Here is a 16,324-nt window from a genome sequence, read left to right as displayed (position 1 = left end):
CACCAGCCAATATAACCTTAGAGTGTAGGGACAACTGGGATAAAAGAGAATCAAGTTTGTCCAGAAACATAGCAATATCTCCTGTAGGTGGCCTATAAACACAAAGAATATATAAATTAAAACGCTTACAAAAAGAAAGAGAGAATTCAAAAACATTCTCTAACAGAAGATTATCATACTTATCAATATTACAAAAAATCGTTTCAATTGTTTGTCTAGCCAAGATCATGGTTCCTCCATGTATAGATTGTTGACGACAAAAATTTGATATAGGAACATAATCAGATATTAAAAAACATTCACTAGGCCTCAACCAGTGCTCAGTTAGAAGTACAATATCAGGAAAATTACATTAAGACAATGCAAATATATATTACGAATAGGTATGTACATACAGATTTTGATTTTTTGTTTGAATTTTTGACACTTAACTAATTTGCTGTAAACCAATCCGCAACAATTATCTGTGTCTCCTTCACCCTTTCCCACAACTTATCCACAACCAAGTCTTTCCTTCCAACAAAAGTTGTATCATCTGCAAAAATAATAATATTAGCACTAGGATCGCTGCGTTCGAAATCATTAATATAGACCAAAAAAGCAATGGACAGTACTGATCTGAGGTCCATTAGGTAGGTATTAGTTCCCTGCTAGAAATTAAAAATTTATAAAATTTTAGCTTCATTGCACGACTAGTAAAGGATACCCTAGGTATCAAAATGCCGTCTTGAAGACGTCGTTTTTCGTACTTTTTGGTCTATATGACGAGACATTTTGACGTCCTTATGATCTTAAAGTGACGTATATTTGTCAGATCGAAAATGACGTCTTAAGATACGTCGCTGAGACGTCTTAAATAAAGGCTAAACGACGTCGATGAGACGTACTAAATAAATGCTTAAAGACGTCTTCAACGGAAAAAAAATGAAAAAGACGCCTGGAAGACGTTAAACATTTACATAGGACGGCGTTTAAAATGACATTTGAGGACTTCTTGAGTATAAAAAAAAACCGTTTTACTTAAATTCCAAATATATATTTATTTATTCATTTGTAAGTATACCAAATTAAAACATTCTTTGGTTAATTTTCTTGAGGTAACATTCATTACAAAAATACTGATAACTTTTAATCTTTATATACTTCGAGCGAACATTACCTCCTGAGTAGTAAATATGACATCTTTTTATAAACAATGTAGTTTTTTATATACACTTATATAAAAAAGCGTAACATAAATATAATAATACTAATACAAATGAATGCTTTTATTTCTTAACTTAAAATTCCAAACTGGCAAAAATCTAATTAAATTAAACCAAATAACAAAACGTGAAAAGGATGATTACCTTTAACAAATGGAGCTTATGAAGACTGCTGCTGCAAAAAGCCATAAGAGGTAAATTACTTTTGTTGCACAATATAGCCGCCCACCATGTGCATGAATACATGGCAGAAGCAAGTAAAACAGAAAAAAAATCCTGTTGATATTTAAACCATTAAAATATAAAATAATGTACCTTGATTTGATCCAATTTGGCCATTTTCTAAGATGGTAAGCATTTTCAATATCCAAAATGTGAAACAAATACCGAACACAAAAGGAAATACAACACCAAACAATTACAAAACCGGGTTGCCCGTAATACTGGTCTTAGGTCGGTAGCGATGGTGGGGCCAGCGCCATCTGTACCACCAATTGCATATCTTATTTTAGTCACGTGATTGATTACTGAAAGTGAGCCATTTTCGGGTTTTAATACACTATTACACTAAGCTGCCTTAGTAAACCTGGGTTCAATTCTCAATATTTTTGTTTTCTTCTTATTTTTTATACTTAAAAATCTTATTTTTTTTAATGAATGTAATAAAAAGAAAACACAATATTTACCTGTGGTAAAAGAAAGTCATTTTAAAGACCACAAAAAAGACGCCATTGTGTATGAAAGATATGATATAACCTGAAATGACCAATCAGGACGACATAAAGACGTCTTCCACTGAAGTCAAAGTGACGTTCTTAAAATGACATCGCCCGGACGCGTAATTACTATCTATACTATTGAGCCAGTTAGCTCTGTAAAAGAGTAGACTTAGTAATAGGGAAGAACGCAGTTTTAAGTATTTCTAACCATACTAGAGTGCAGCGCGAGCCAGCTCTGGGCCGTAGTATAGGTAGTAATTATAATACGCATGGTGGTGTACCCCTAAGTATACTCGACTACAGATCACGATTTATTTTTTTACGCGCGAAGACTTGCTGTGATTTATATTATTCTTTAGGTGCATATTTGGTGGCAGGATTGTACACATATTGTTTATCGGGGAATTTTTGTTTTTTGTCAGGGGGCCTTACCACTAGGCCAGACGGACTTGTGATAACATTTGCTGAAGCGCGTTTCAAATCATAAACATGTGCGTGATGTAATGAGTGACGTGTGGAATAAAATATTTTTCTTTGTTGCCATAGAAACAAGGCATTTTCAATAGTAATTTTTGACGTGGCGTCAAGTAATTTTTTTTTTCAAATATTTCTTTAACAAAATTGCAGCATTAAAAATTCCGAAACCGTGCTTCCGAAAACATTTTATTGATAAATAAGATGAGTTAATTATTATTTCAGATCAAATATGACAAATGAAATAAAACAAATATTCTGGACATATTTCAACGAAGGCATGACACCATCTTGTGCAAAATCGTACCATGAATTAATACTTCAAGAAACTGAAAATGAGGAAAAATTTGTGAAGGTTATTTCAAACCCTCAAATCAATCCTAATGAACGGCAAATTTATAACTTGCATGAAGAATGGCGGAAAGTTGCTTCCTATATTATGAATTGGGTGTCCTACAATTATTAACATCACAGGTTATAACGTTTTTATTTTTGTAGAGATAAAAATTTAAAAAAATGGGTTTTTAATAGTCATAGGACTACTACCCAAAATTGTTTTTAAAAAACTACTCTTGACAAATTCATTCCCTAAAAACCACACAACTTTTTTCAAATTGTTTGTAAATAATGGACATGTAAAAAGTGAGATTTAAAAAGCAGAAAGTGAAAGAAAATACATAATATAATCAATTGCTTTTTTTCAATATGTTTCATTTTAGGAAAATAAATTTTGGTGGACGAGCTAACCAAAGTATATTGACAATTATAAAAAAAAATTAAAAGCCTATGAAGATTTGGGAATAAAAGTCTATATAAATGAAGAACCATTGATAATTGTGTTACTGACCCCTATAATGGCCAGACCTCATGAGAGAGAATTTACAAGTGAAATGGTTTTTATTGCTAGTAGCGGTTTTTGCGATCAAATGAATTCCTGCGTGACCTTTGTCTTCGCTGCACATAAAATTGGGTCCATACCTTTAGCGTGCATAATACACACAGAACAAAGCGAAGCAAATTATACCATGATCTTTTCGTTACTGCAGAAAAATTTGGGTAATGCAGGCTTTGGTAAAAAAGGTTTTCCTGCCATAATCATGACTGATGATTCGTCTGCGAAGAGAAATGCTCTTCGCGCTGTATTTCCCAATTCCATACTGCTACTTTGCACTTTTCATTTTTGCCAAGCGTTCTGGCGTTGGTTTTGGGATAGCAATCATAAAATTGACAAAAATTATAGAAAAGAAATTATGAAATGTTTTAAAAAACTAATTTGCATCGAAGAATTTGAGTATGAGTATCACAGTTTCATAAACAATGACTTTATGAGAAAATACGAAAATCTTAAAAAGCACATAGATGATTTATATAAAAGGAAACATGAATGGGCATATGCTTTTAGAACGGATAAAATCACAAGCGGTAATAACACTAATAACTATTGTGAGGCGTCTATAAGGATCTTCAAGGATTTAGTATTACAAAGATGCAAAGCATTTAACGCTTGCGCATTAGTCGATTTTGTTTGTAAAGTTTTTGAAACTTATCACAGGAAACGACTTTTATCTTTTGCAAATTATAGGAAAAATAAAAATGATTTGGTTTACTCCAAATTGAAGCAGAAAGCGAAAGATCTTCTGGTCAAAAACATATCAAATAGTCAATATTTAGTTTCTTCAAGCTGCGATGATAAATTATTGGATACTGTCAGCGTTCATGAATGTTTTGGGATGTGTGATTGTCCGTCAGGCGTAGGCGGAAAATTTTGTAAACACATTTGCGCTGTGGCAGAAGTTTTTCATGTCTTAAGTTACTATAATATTCCAAAACTATCATCAGATGACCGGAAAGACTTAGCTAAATTGGCTATGGGAGAGGATATTGATACAACTTTTTTTGAGAACATGATGGAAACCTCTTTTACTGACAATGAAATATCATGTTTCACTCAAAGTAACAGTTTACATCATGAAATAGACGACCTTCCATCAAGTGCTATTGCTTTACAAACATCTTTAGTGATTGAATCTCAGAGTATCGATATGAAACGTGAAATTGCTATGCAAACGTGGAGTGATAATCTCCTGAATATTATTCAAATAATGAAAAGCGAAAATACCCCTGAAGCAACAAATATGATAATACGTTTAAACAAGTCATTGGAGAGGATTAAAACACCTGCAGAGGTAATGACTTTATTTTCAAAAATGAAGAACATTCGTCGACCAAAAACAATTAAAGTGCAACCTACTTCAATAAGTCGAAGGACTCAAAGACCAGGACTGACATCTGGATCTAGAAGAATACAAGCTGGGAGACCTGCTAAAAATGAAATTACTGTAAGAAAACGCAAACATGTTCGATCATTAAAGGATGCTATATCTAAAAATAGACAAAATGCAAAATCACATTAATATAAATATAGTTTAATGTAAAATACGGCCATAGGATGTCACGAAAGTATACCGATAAACTTTAAAATATGTTAAAGGATATACGTACTTAATATGTTTACTAAAAAAAAGTTTGCTTTAATTTCTTCCAACACACTTTCATTATTCAGAACTAGTGTGACATAAATATCATGCAATAAGTGTTAAATGTAAAGGCACCTTTAAAGTTTGTCGGTATGTTTTCGAGACACCCTGTACTTATATATTATATATATGATGTACAAATATAAATAAAGATTTTAAAATGTTTTAAGAATTGTTATTAAGTACATACACACAAAGACAGACCTATTATAAAAAACATTTATGTTTTTTATACATATTATGTTTAAATTTTTTTATATGCTTTTTATAATTATGTCTTTAAGTACACATGCCGCGTCTTGTCGCCTTGCAATAATTGGAAAAATAATAATCGGGATCTGTGATCGAGTATATTTAGGAGTATGAAAATAATACATAATTACACATTTACTATCTGTACTACAGCTCAGAGCTGGCTCGCGCTGCACTCTAGTATGGTTAGAAATCCTTAAAACTGCGTTCTTCGCTATTACTAAGTCTACTCTTTTACAGAGCTGACAGGCTCTGCACAATAGTATAGATAGTAATTACGCCGCCCGGACGTCATTTTACATTACAAAAAGTCTGTGGCCCTAATGCGACCTAAAAATGACGTCGCATAAGGTCATTTGACGTTATCTTGCTACCTGGGATACAGTAAGGCATTAGTGCTCAAATCACAAAAAGTGGCAGCTTTATATTTTCCATTTTTTAATCCATCATTAATTAGATCAATATACTAGTTCATAGCCATTTCTGTTACTTTTGAATCCAAAAATCCTTGTTTGCTAAAAAGATTATGTATTATACTCAAAATAGTTGGTGATTCTAACTTTTAATGCTTTTTCAGATATTTTCGAGAAAAAAAAGGATTAATAACTATAGACCTGTAGTTGGGGAAAATGGAATCTCTTAGACATATATTTAAAATTTTTGCTAGAGAATAAACAATGATGTTAATTACGTTTGTCTAGTTAAAACATTTACTCTAAAACAATCCCTATTTTTTTATTTTTAAATGAATTGATTATGTCACGCAATTCTATAAAAGTTATGTAACTGAAATACTAATAGATAGTTATAGATTTGATCGACTCTGTTGACTGGAGAGTCGGGTCAATACCCCCAATTCTTAATGTGTTGCTACTTTTAATAAAAACAGAGAATTTTTTTAAATAATTTCGGCGACTTTTTGAATGTTTAAATGTAGAGATATTTGAGATTATCCTAAAATTAAGACTCTTTATATCAATAGTATACTTTGGCTATATAATCAATACAGCAGACTTTCACTATGCTGTTTACTGACACACCGAGTTCTATCCTGTAGGATTTACAACTCAGGCAAGAATAATATTAATAATATCCCAATTGCGTCAAGTGGTGCTAAGAAATATATCTATATTGCTTTCTCTTCTTCTGGTTTGTTTCCCAACAATAAATTTTGCATTTTTTACGGTTACAAATGTAACATGTTGTTTATTAATCTTAATACTTTTCGGTGCGGCTCGGAAATAACACGGATAACAACATTTTGTTTCACTTTCTTAGATACGCTTAAACTTTATTGGTTTATGTAAGTGTAATAATAATAATGTCATGTTTTCACTTATTTCAAAGAAAACAACATAAAGAATAAATGGAAAAATAATAAATGAACGAAGAAAGACCTAATTTTGAATAGCGTTTTGAGTGTCCTCGTTCAACTGGCCAAAAACGCTACGGTATATACAGGAACCATAGAAAATTAGTTTATTCAAGCCATTTTCAAAATACAAGGTGTTGAAATCTATTTTTTTAAAAGTTCTTTCCTCTGTAATAAAAACGTTTTTAGCGATTTAATGACATTTTTAGGTTTTAATTGATTTTATTAGTTGGTAAGGCTCTTTGTGAACATGTGTGAAGCGCATATGTGTTAATTTTTATGTTATTTTAATTTTGTGGAAAAAAAGGGTACCTTACTGTTTTTTTTCAATTTTTTTTCGAAATATTCTATTAATTTTCAACAGAAAAGGGATGTTAAATTTTGGGCTCCGACGCACCATTTTCGTGTAAAGAATTAAAATCCATACAAGGGCCTGATTTTATTCCTCGAAATTTTTAGTTTCAGCCAAATTTTCACTGGTCCATAAATCACATTCCTATCCGTAAAATTAAAAAAGAAGAAAAAAAGGATGTGCACACTATCGTATTTTTACGATATGGCAAGAAATCATTTTTAGAAGATACCATACCCAAATGCAAATAATGGTGCCAAGGCGGTAACATAAGCAAAACAAAGTTGAGTGACAGTAATCGACCCAAACTCAAAAATAATTACCTGCCTTTAACTATTTGAAAATAATAAAATTCACACATTCAATCCTCGCAATAACCACGAGTGGAGCGATCAAAACTCCCATGATAAGCACATCAATAACGGTCATCAGCAGAAGTTTAACATTAAGGTTTGGGCATGTATTCTTAGCGACCAATGACTGTCCATCGCATTTTGCTTGTACTGTAAGGACTTTCTTAGACCAGTCCCCAATAACAGATAGATTAGTAGAGGTGGTTCAGTCCCTTGGCCAGCAAAATCCCCTGATTTGACAAGTCTAGATTTTTTTGTCTAGGGCGCCATGGAACAGCTGACATACCCACCATAGAGAACGTAGTTTCTATAGTTGTGGTGGCTACGAAATTTCTTTACTCGCGTGCAAGCATCTTGGGTCAACAGGTGCAGAAAATATGTAGAGATGCATGGAGAATACTTTGAGTATTTGGTTTAAAGTGTTAACAAATTGTTTATTGCTTTAAGGACCGGTATATGGATTTAATTTTTTTATACGAAAAGAGTGCGTTAGAGCGCAAAAATTCAAGGGCTCATTTTTATTGAAAATTAATAGTATTTCGAAACAAAATTCTTTTCCAAAAAAACAGTGGCGTACTTTATTCTTTCCAAAAAAATGTAACACACATGTGCTGCAAGTCCGTCCCTAGATAAGTAAAATCACCTGCACTTCCTCAAAAAGGGATCTTACCACTTATAATTTAAGACCTAAAAATGTCATTAAAATCGCTAAAAGCGTGTTTAATACTGAGGAAAAATTCAATTTTTGAAAGCGACGTACTTCTGACGATCAGTGTCCTATCTCAAACTACTTCTTTATGGTTCTTGTATATACTCTAGTATTTTTGATCACTTCAACGGGGACGCCCTATTATCAGTGAGATAAACTATTTTTAGAAATTGCACTGATTCTAGAGATTCTCCAGGTAGGTCGATAAGACAGAGATTGTATACATAGAAGCGTGAGAGGTTTTTATAATCTAAAGGCGTAGTCTTTTATTAGAAATGAAGAAATGGAATAAAAAGCAGGGAGTGGCGATATCATTGTATGAGATTACGGGGGTGTTATTAAAAGCCACGGTTTCAGGAAGGGTCTTGCAGATAATTTAGAATATAGATACGACCAGAATATATTCGGTTTGTTTTTTATAGTACCCAGCTTGCAGTGTCAATATCTTTCCTCCTTCTATTTTTGTTTATAAGTTGATTTGTCAAGACATTTTAAATAGATCTAAATAGCTGGATGACGTGTCATTAAAGGTTAAGGTCAATGGCCTTTTCTATTCTGCATAGAACCAAATCTAAAATTCAATTATTTTCATTCTTTATCAATTCATACTGCTTATTATTTAAAAATAATCTACTAGGAGATTACCTAGATACTAACAAAAATGAATTTCGTGAGAGGCTTTTGAAAAGCTTAGTTATAAACGTCTCCTAATATCCAATCTTTATGGGATAAATATAATCAAAAACTTGTTCCAGATCTTCGATGGTAATAGGCGAGGGAATATGCACTATAAAAATTAAAGTGATTTGTGTTGCAATAACATTTTACCAGCAGTAATGTCAATATGGCGTCACATTAAATTTATAACTTTGAGAGGAAAGATATAACTGCGTTTGAGTAATGAACGCCTCTCTATCGGAGATTTGTAACAATGCAAAACCCTATCACAACGAAAAACCTCAAAGTTATGTATAAATTCTCTGTTAATTACAGTGGGAATAAGGTAAGCCTGTATAATCGCACTATCCTTGCTTTACTTATGAGTACTGTAGTAAAAAACGTGATTTAATTTTGTTAAAATCCCACCCGCATTTTGATAAGCATTATTCCAATAAATTATGGGCATTTTATTTGAGATAGATGGACATTTTTCGATGAAGGGATTATTTTCAAATAATTGATATTCACACAAAATATAGGATCTGCATATCGTAAGAACATTTTTGTAGCCAAGACAGCTTAATTTCTCCCATGCAGCATGGCTGGTCTGCACAGTTCTGTTTCAGAAGTTTTGAGTATTAAGCTGTTTGCGCATAAAAAATATGTTACTTTTCATAGGACATATTTTAGAACATAAAGCTTTATTACAGAATTTTGAATCAGTGATGAAATACTTTCGAATTCAGAGCAGCTGTCAAAATCAACCAAACATTACCTACATGCATAGCAATTAGTATAAGTTTGTTTATCAACCTCTTGCTTGGCCCCAATTTAACGATATTATAAGGTTACATTTTTAAAAAGTAAACGTTTGCGTTCAAGCGGAAATGAAGAAAAATGTGTTGACTACTAAATTTGATAAGGCATGTAAAATCGTTAAAAGAAAATCAAATTTTTTCCACCTTATTTAATTGTTGATCGTTTATTATTGATATTATATTAATTTTTGATATTAAAATTTTTGCAAACAAAATTCATTAAAAAATTGTTTTTTTTAGTAAAAAAATTTATTTTGTTCTATATACTGTCCCAAAATGCATTTATCAGATACAACTTTGCTCAAAACAATATTCTTATTTCAAGAAGAATATTGTCTTCTTAAAATAACTAATTTTTTGTTTTAAATGAAATTTTATTAAAATTTATAAATTATATTTCAAATTTTATTTTTTTTATTTATTCATTTTATTGGTTTAATGTTTATTATAATGATTAAGTTCTTAAATATAAAATAAAAAACATATACTTATTTATTTAAAAATAATTAAGATCATAATACTTGGATAAAAAGTAAAAAAAAAGAATGAAGTACCTAAACATTTCACAAATATACCTTAACAATATACAGGGTGTTTTCAAGCTTGGATCATTTAATTTAACTGCTTGTTGGCCTCGTCAAAAGGAGTTGATATACCAAAAATCACCTATATAAAAGTTGCACAATATAAGAGATGGTAAAAGGTTGAAAATGTGAGAAATAAGAATATTGCTAAACAATTTTCTTTTATATTCTTGGCGAATACCGTGGAAATTCTTACCAAATAATGAACTAGTCGACATAATACTTACACAGCATGCAGGTTGTATGCGGAAAGATTTCCTTGAAGAATTTATCCGGCCCCACGTATGTTTGTAAATTTAGTTATTAGACTTCGTAACACAGGGTAAAAAAACAACAAAGCGGCCACGCTAGAAGAGCTGCCCAACCTAAAATTTACAAATTGAGGAAGACATTTTTTAACAGACGACCGAAAGTGAGTACTAGAGCCATGGCAGCTCAAGTTAAGGTTTCCTTTAACAAAGGGTGAAAGATAATACAAGAAGAACAGTATTATCCTTATCATTTGCAAGCATTACAACCTGAAGATCATCCTAGAAGAGTTGTATTTTGCCTGTAGCTTTTGAAACAGTTCGACAAAAAATTCGAAAAAGATTTTACAAAACTAATTTTGTGTACAGACGAGGCCACATTTACACGAGATGGAGTGCAAAATTTACACAACAATCATGTTTGGGCAGTACAAAATCCGCATGCTGCAAAAAGATCTAATTTTCAACATAGATTTTTATTAAATGTTTGTACTGCCCTGGTAAATGGCATGATTGTTGAATTCTACTTTTTTCCACCTTGACTGAAATTTATTTAGATTTTCTTTGACACAATCTGCCACAATGTTCTACATGATGGGGCTCTACTGCGTTACTTAGACAAAAAGCTTATAAACATCTAAATAATGAGTTTCCAAATAGATAAAAAGCGCAATGGACCAATTTCTTGGTCTCCTCGCTGCCCAGATTTAACGCCTTGCGATTTTCTTCTGTGGGGCTATTTGAAATTGTTGGTGTAACATGATGGAGAAGGAAATACTTCGGAAGAACTTCAAGAGCGCATTAAAAATGTTTGCGATTTATTCCGTGGACAACAGGAACATTTTATTTTCGTGAACACAAGTAACTTGCTCTTTCTGTAAACGGTACCGCCAGCTTGAACGAGCTGCAGTATTTTTCTTTTCTTGTTTTTTGAAATTTGAAATTTTTTTAATTTTCTTGAAATTATTGCCCAAATTGCAGGATTTAAGGAACTCTGTTTTCGGAAGGTTTGTCTCAGGAGATAATCTCGTAAGAAATAAAAATATAGAAATAAAAAGAAATACTTAGATCTAATGTTTTTTAAATGATTGATAATAGAAGTTATAAATTTTGCAGTACCAAAATTTGAACTTATCTATTATAAGTGTTGCTGTTGCTGAGTAACAGGATGAAAGATGGCAACGCCAACCAGTAGTTTTTCTGGTAGGCACACACTTCTATTTTTTTATAATACATGCATAGGCACTTTATGTGTACATATTTGATATAATAAATCAGATGCATCGTAACTCATGATTCTAAGCCCCCGGATAATAATTTTTAGTTCAATATTTACATTATCACAGATTTTATTTGAAAAATAAAAAAATTAAATAAGAACTTCAACACCCTGTATTTTGAAAACAAAGGCCTTGCGGACCGATATTCGTGTAGAATTTTATGTTTCTTTTTGGATCCTGAATTCGTACTTGAAATATTGACATTTCCTCATGAATCAGCTTGTACCGGGTGATTCAATAAGAATGTTCCTCGGCTATATCTCGGGAACCGTTCGTTGTATGACTTAAAGCTAGAAAGATTATCGGGTAAGTCGGCCATAAAGAATCGATGGAAAATATTTTCAAGTTCTAAACATGATCATCAGAGAGCGTAACTGCCATCTTAAATTTTAAAATAGCATTTTCTTTAAATTTTGCATAATAACTTAAATATTTTTTGTAAGAAAAAAATACAGTTATTTCAAAAATAAAGATGGTGGTGGGCGTTCAATTGTTTTTAAATTACCTGCTTTAACTTCTTAACGATTTGACCAGTTTTAACAAATATCGTTGAAAAGAGCATTCCTTGGGCAATAATAATCGGCCAAAATAAAATATAGTTAATTTAGTTAAAACCTTCTCCGCCAAAGACTAGTTTTAACACCATGACCCAAAATCTTAAAAAAATCGAATGGAATGATATGAGTTTTTCTTTATGAAAAAGTAGCCAAATCCTATCCAAAGAAGCCAGTGAAAACCGTTTTTCAAAATCCGGTTCCTAACCTCAAATATTAGAAAAATGAGATTAATGGATCTTTAAAGGCCAAGGATCGCTCAGTTAAGTTCCTAAAATTACTAAAAATGTAGCTGCAAAATAAATAAGAAGAGGAAATTGTGAGTCTAAAAAATATAAATCATTAAAAAATTTCATCAGATCATTCATGAGTCATTTATCCAATCGGAACATTCATGTTGCTCCAAAGGGATTAAACGCATCCTGAACTTATTAAGTCACTTCAATATGATAGGTATGATCGAGGGTGTATTATAGTTATGCTTACTGAAATCCCTTATTACTGAATTGTTTTTATGATATGGTCTGCGGCTCTACTTTTAAAATAGCTCCGTATCTTCATAAAGCCGATGAAAGGAAAAAGAAAGCTCCGTTATTTTGGATGCACATTTGCAGACGCTAATGACTTGAAAGAACAGTAGTCTCAATTTCAGCTCTTGTGATGTTGGGCTTGATGCAAAGACTATATCTTTAATATTTCTCCAGAAATAGAAATCAAGGAAGGTTAAATCGGGAGACCTAGCAATATTCATTAAGTTTTAATATGTGCGCAATTATAAATATAATTATTCCAAAAAGCTTAAACATTTAAAAGATTCTTGTGTTATTAAATATTTGCCCTGAAGGCCAAAGGGAATAGGCTGAGCCAATTGTTTGCATAGTGGTTTCAGAATTGATTAATATTAGGACAAAGTAGCAGTAGCTACTAATGATTTTATTTACCAGGAAAATGTGATTTTATTTAAAATTTTTTTTAAGGTTATTGATATGAGTGAGCTATTCTTACGTCACAAAGAAAAGTTTTATTGGTTTTTAAGATCAGAGGATGGTTGAGTAGGGATGATTTTGTGAGCTTATGTTTTACTGACTTTTTTTTGTCATTAGTGTGATTTAATTGAAACTTGGTTTTTAGGGTTTATTTAAGATAGAATTAATGATTTTTGACATAATCAGATTTTCTGAGGTTGTGTTTCTAGTAAATGTTATTAGTTAAATTGGTTGTCAATTGTTATCCTTGCTATTGAGATAATTTAACTATAACTCGTATTTAAAATAAATATAAGATACAACTTAATCATTTTTATCTAATTTTGATTTTAAAGTTGTATTTTGATTGAATTTGGATATAGTATACCTATTTGGGTTTTTAGACTTACTTTTAAACTAAAGATAAGAATTCCTAGATAGTAACTTAATGATAAATTTAGGATGCGTTCAATCCCTTTGTTCTGATGATATATATTATTTAATGATTTATTTTTTTTAGAGAGACAATTGCCTCTTTAACATCTTAAGGTGCATTCACAATCAATTCGTGGGTGGAGTAACACTTGGACACGTACGCTAAGTAGGTTGTAAGTAATAGGACCATTCACAATAAAATTCAACTTTAGCATGTGTGCTGAAGTAGGAAAAATTATTTGCAAGCTGCAAGCTTTTTATGTCGTGCCGAGTGCGTAATTATTACCTTTTTATTATTTTATATTTGTTTTCATGTAGTTTTGAGAATTATTCTGTTGTTTTGTTTCGTGAATAGTGAACTAAGTTTGACGCTAACAAAAAAAATTATGGATAAAGGATTAAATGCGTTATATTTGCTGCATATTACCTTGGCACTTTTGCTGTTAAAAGAAGAATAAATTTTCATGGATGCGGTGGTGAAAGTGCCAAAGCCACCTAATCGCCAGATCAGTCTTACTTATAAATAAAGGTACATGATTATAATCTAGGTAAAGATATTAATTTAATATTAAATTCAAAAATAACTTAAAAACATAATGAAACTCAACATACTTATAACGAAGAATAGATGATGACTGAAGATGAAATCCTAAAATGTAACAAAAAAGTTATCAAGGATATTTAGTATACTCGTAATAAATATAATAAAGTAGTCCATTTGCCTGAGAAATCTTTTAAATTTATGACATTTGTTTATAGTTCCTCCATTAAGACACCAGTATTTGGTGGATATCTATGTTTGCTCTAATATTTTTTATGTCAATTGAAACATCTAGCAGGACATTATCAATCTGCTCAATTGACTCTTTTGAAGAAACTTCCAGTTTTTGCTGTTTTTTTAGTAGTTAATTTTGGTTTCTCGCTTCTCTTTATATTATTTTCTTGATGAGGATTGACGATCTGAGTATCTGTCCTTAGACCTGGTACAAATTATGAAGGTATTATCAAGTTGTAAGTACAAATTCACTTGTAGTAAGCAAAGACCCTGCAACAGAAGCCCCACAGTTTTTTTTCTATTGGTATAAGGGACCTATATCCTATATCTGCCTCATCATAAAGAGGCCTACAATTCAAAACATATTGGAGCAAAAATTTTACATTAAATTCTACCTGCTGATTACGAAATTAAATTTTTATATTACGTAGACCGACAAATACAGGGTGTAACATAAGTGATGACTTTAATTTTAAGGGGTGATTCCTTGTCATATTTTAAGTAAAAAAGTTCGAGATGGCGGAATTAGTCCTACTCAGATTTTGTCCTACGGTCGATCGGAACGGTTCGGCTTTTCCTCGAAAATCCTGGGCTTGTATTTCGTTATAGAAGCAAGGATAGGAGGCATTTATATTTGACAACGTCGTATTTACGAATTTCGGCGGCTAAATAGCGACCGATGCGATGAATTGTCTGTGTCGCAACTGTTAATAGCTAGATGGCGCACGCGGGCGGCAACTCTATTATTAAGTTATATGGAAATATGGGGTATTCTGTATAGTGTATATGTTACGGTCAATGATGAAAATTCGTACATTAACGATAATGGCCGGGCAATAACGTAACGATCCAAGTAAAATAGGCAATATATGAGGTAAATTGAAGTTTTATGACCAATATTCTCGGTTTTCTTAAAATATTCAAAACCTGACCCAACCTTGGGCCAACCCAAGTCACCAGGACGTTGTGTAGCCAATTAATTTTGATAATGCTTAAATTGACGTCCAGTGGTTATCATTTGATAACACAAAGTTAGGGCGAGTTAGGTTGGCCCAAGGTTGAATCAGGTTTCGTATATTTAAAAAAAAAATAGAGCATATTGGTCATAAAACTTCGATTTTCCTCATATATTGTCTATTTTATTTGCGGCTATACGTTTTTGCCCGGCCATTATCGTTAATGTCCGAGTTTTCATCATTGACCGTAACATATATACACATAAATAAAGGGTGATTGACCTTTTGAACCTTTTTTTTCATTCCAAATAAAACGCATACAAATGGAATGGATGGCAAAATCCATTAAGATGACCTGCTTGACATTTACTTTTTATTTAAATGCTGGCCGTGACTACCTACTTTATACGCCAGTGTCCATTCGGAAGATCCATTTTTTGATCCCTTATTTTAGCATTATCTATCACAAGCATTGTTCTTTCTGGTCATAATAAAAGATTGCGCCCTCCACTTTATTTTTATGTGTGTATATTATAGTATACCTATATATTATTTAAAAATTATTTGATTCAGAGCAAAAAATTTTTACATTTTAATAAACGGTCACTAGACTTCCTCTACCTGTAATATACAGGGTGTTACTTAAAGGTATGTCATAATTTAAAAGGGACATTCCTGGACCGATTTTAAGTCGAAAAGTCCTAAAATGCTTAGTTTTTAAGATACAGGGTGTTAAAGTTTTTTTTTTTTCGTTTTTAATAAATTTTTTAAATACGGTTTAAAATATTGAACTGAATTTTGGCACAGGATATTATGGCATAAAAACACATTTTTTAGATGTTCACCTACTTTTTTTTTTAGCAACCAGTGGCGTAGCTAGGATGAATTTTTAATACAATTTTACAAAAAAAATACTACGCCATTGACTTACGAAAAAAATTATGATTTTATCTTAATTATCAATCAATTATAAACAAAAAATTTCTTCATGACTTTTGTCGTAAATCTTACCGTTTGGGTGTAATCATTAATTAAAAAAATGCATCTTTAAAAATTATGGAAATAAATCAAGTTAG

General features: G+C 31.6%; 1 long non-coding RNA gene across 1 annotated transcript; it reads right to left on the bottom strand.

Annotated features, from left to right (window-relative positions):
- Positions 1-392: 392 nt before the first annotated feature.
- On the bottom strand, positions 393-2,040 carry LOC126740946 (uncharacterized). Its single transcript, XR_007662070.1, has 4 exons — positions 1,892-2,040; positions 1,521-1,732; positions 1,350-1,380; positions 393-535 (listed from the first exon to the last, which is right to left on the bottom strand). It is a non-coding gene; the product is annotated as an uncharacterized LOC126740946 (long non-coding RNA).
- Between the last annotated feature and the right edge of the window lie 14,284 nt (positions 2,041-16,324).

Source organism: Anthonomus grandis, chromosome 10 (genome assembly GCF_022605725.1).
Source record: "Anthonomus grandis grandis chromosome 10, icAntGran1.3, whole genome shotgun sequence".
Classification (NCBI taxonomy): Eukaryota; Metazoa; Arthropoda; class Insecta; order Coleoptera; family Curculionidae; genus Anthonomus; species Anthonomus grandis.
This window is presented reverse-complemented; position numbering and strand designations above follow the sequence as displayed.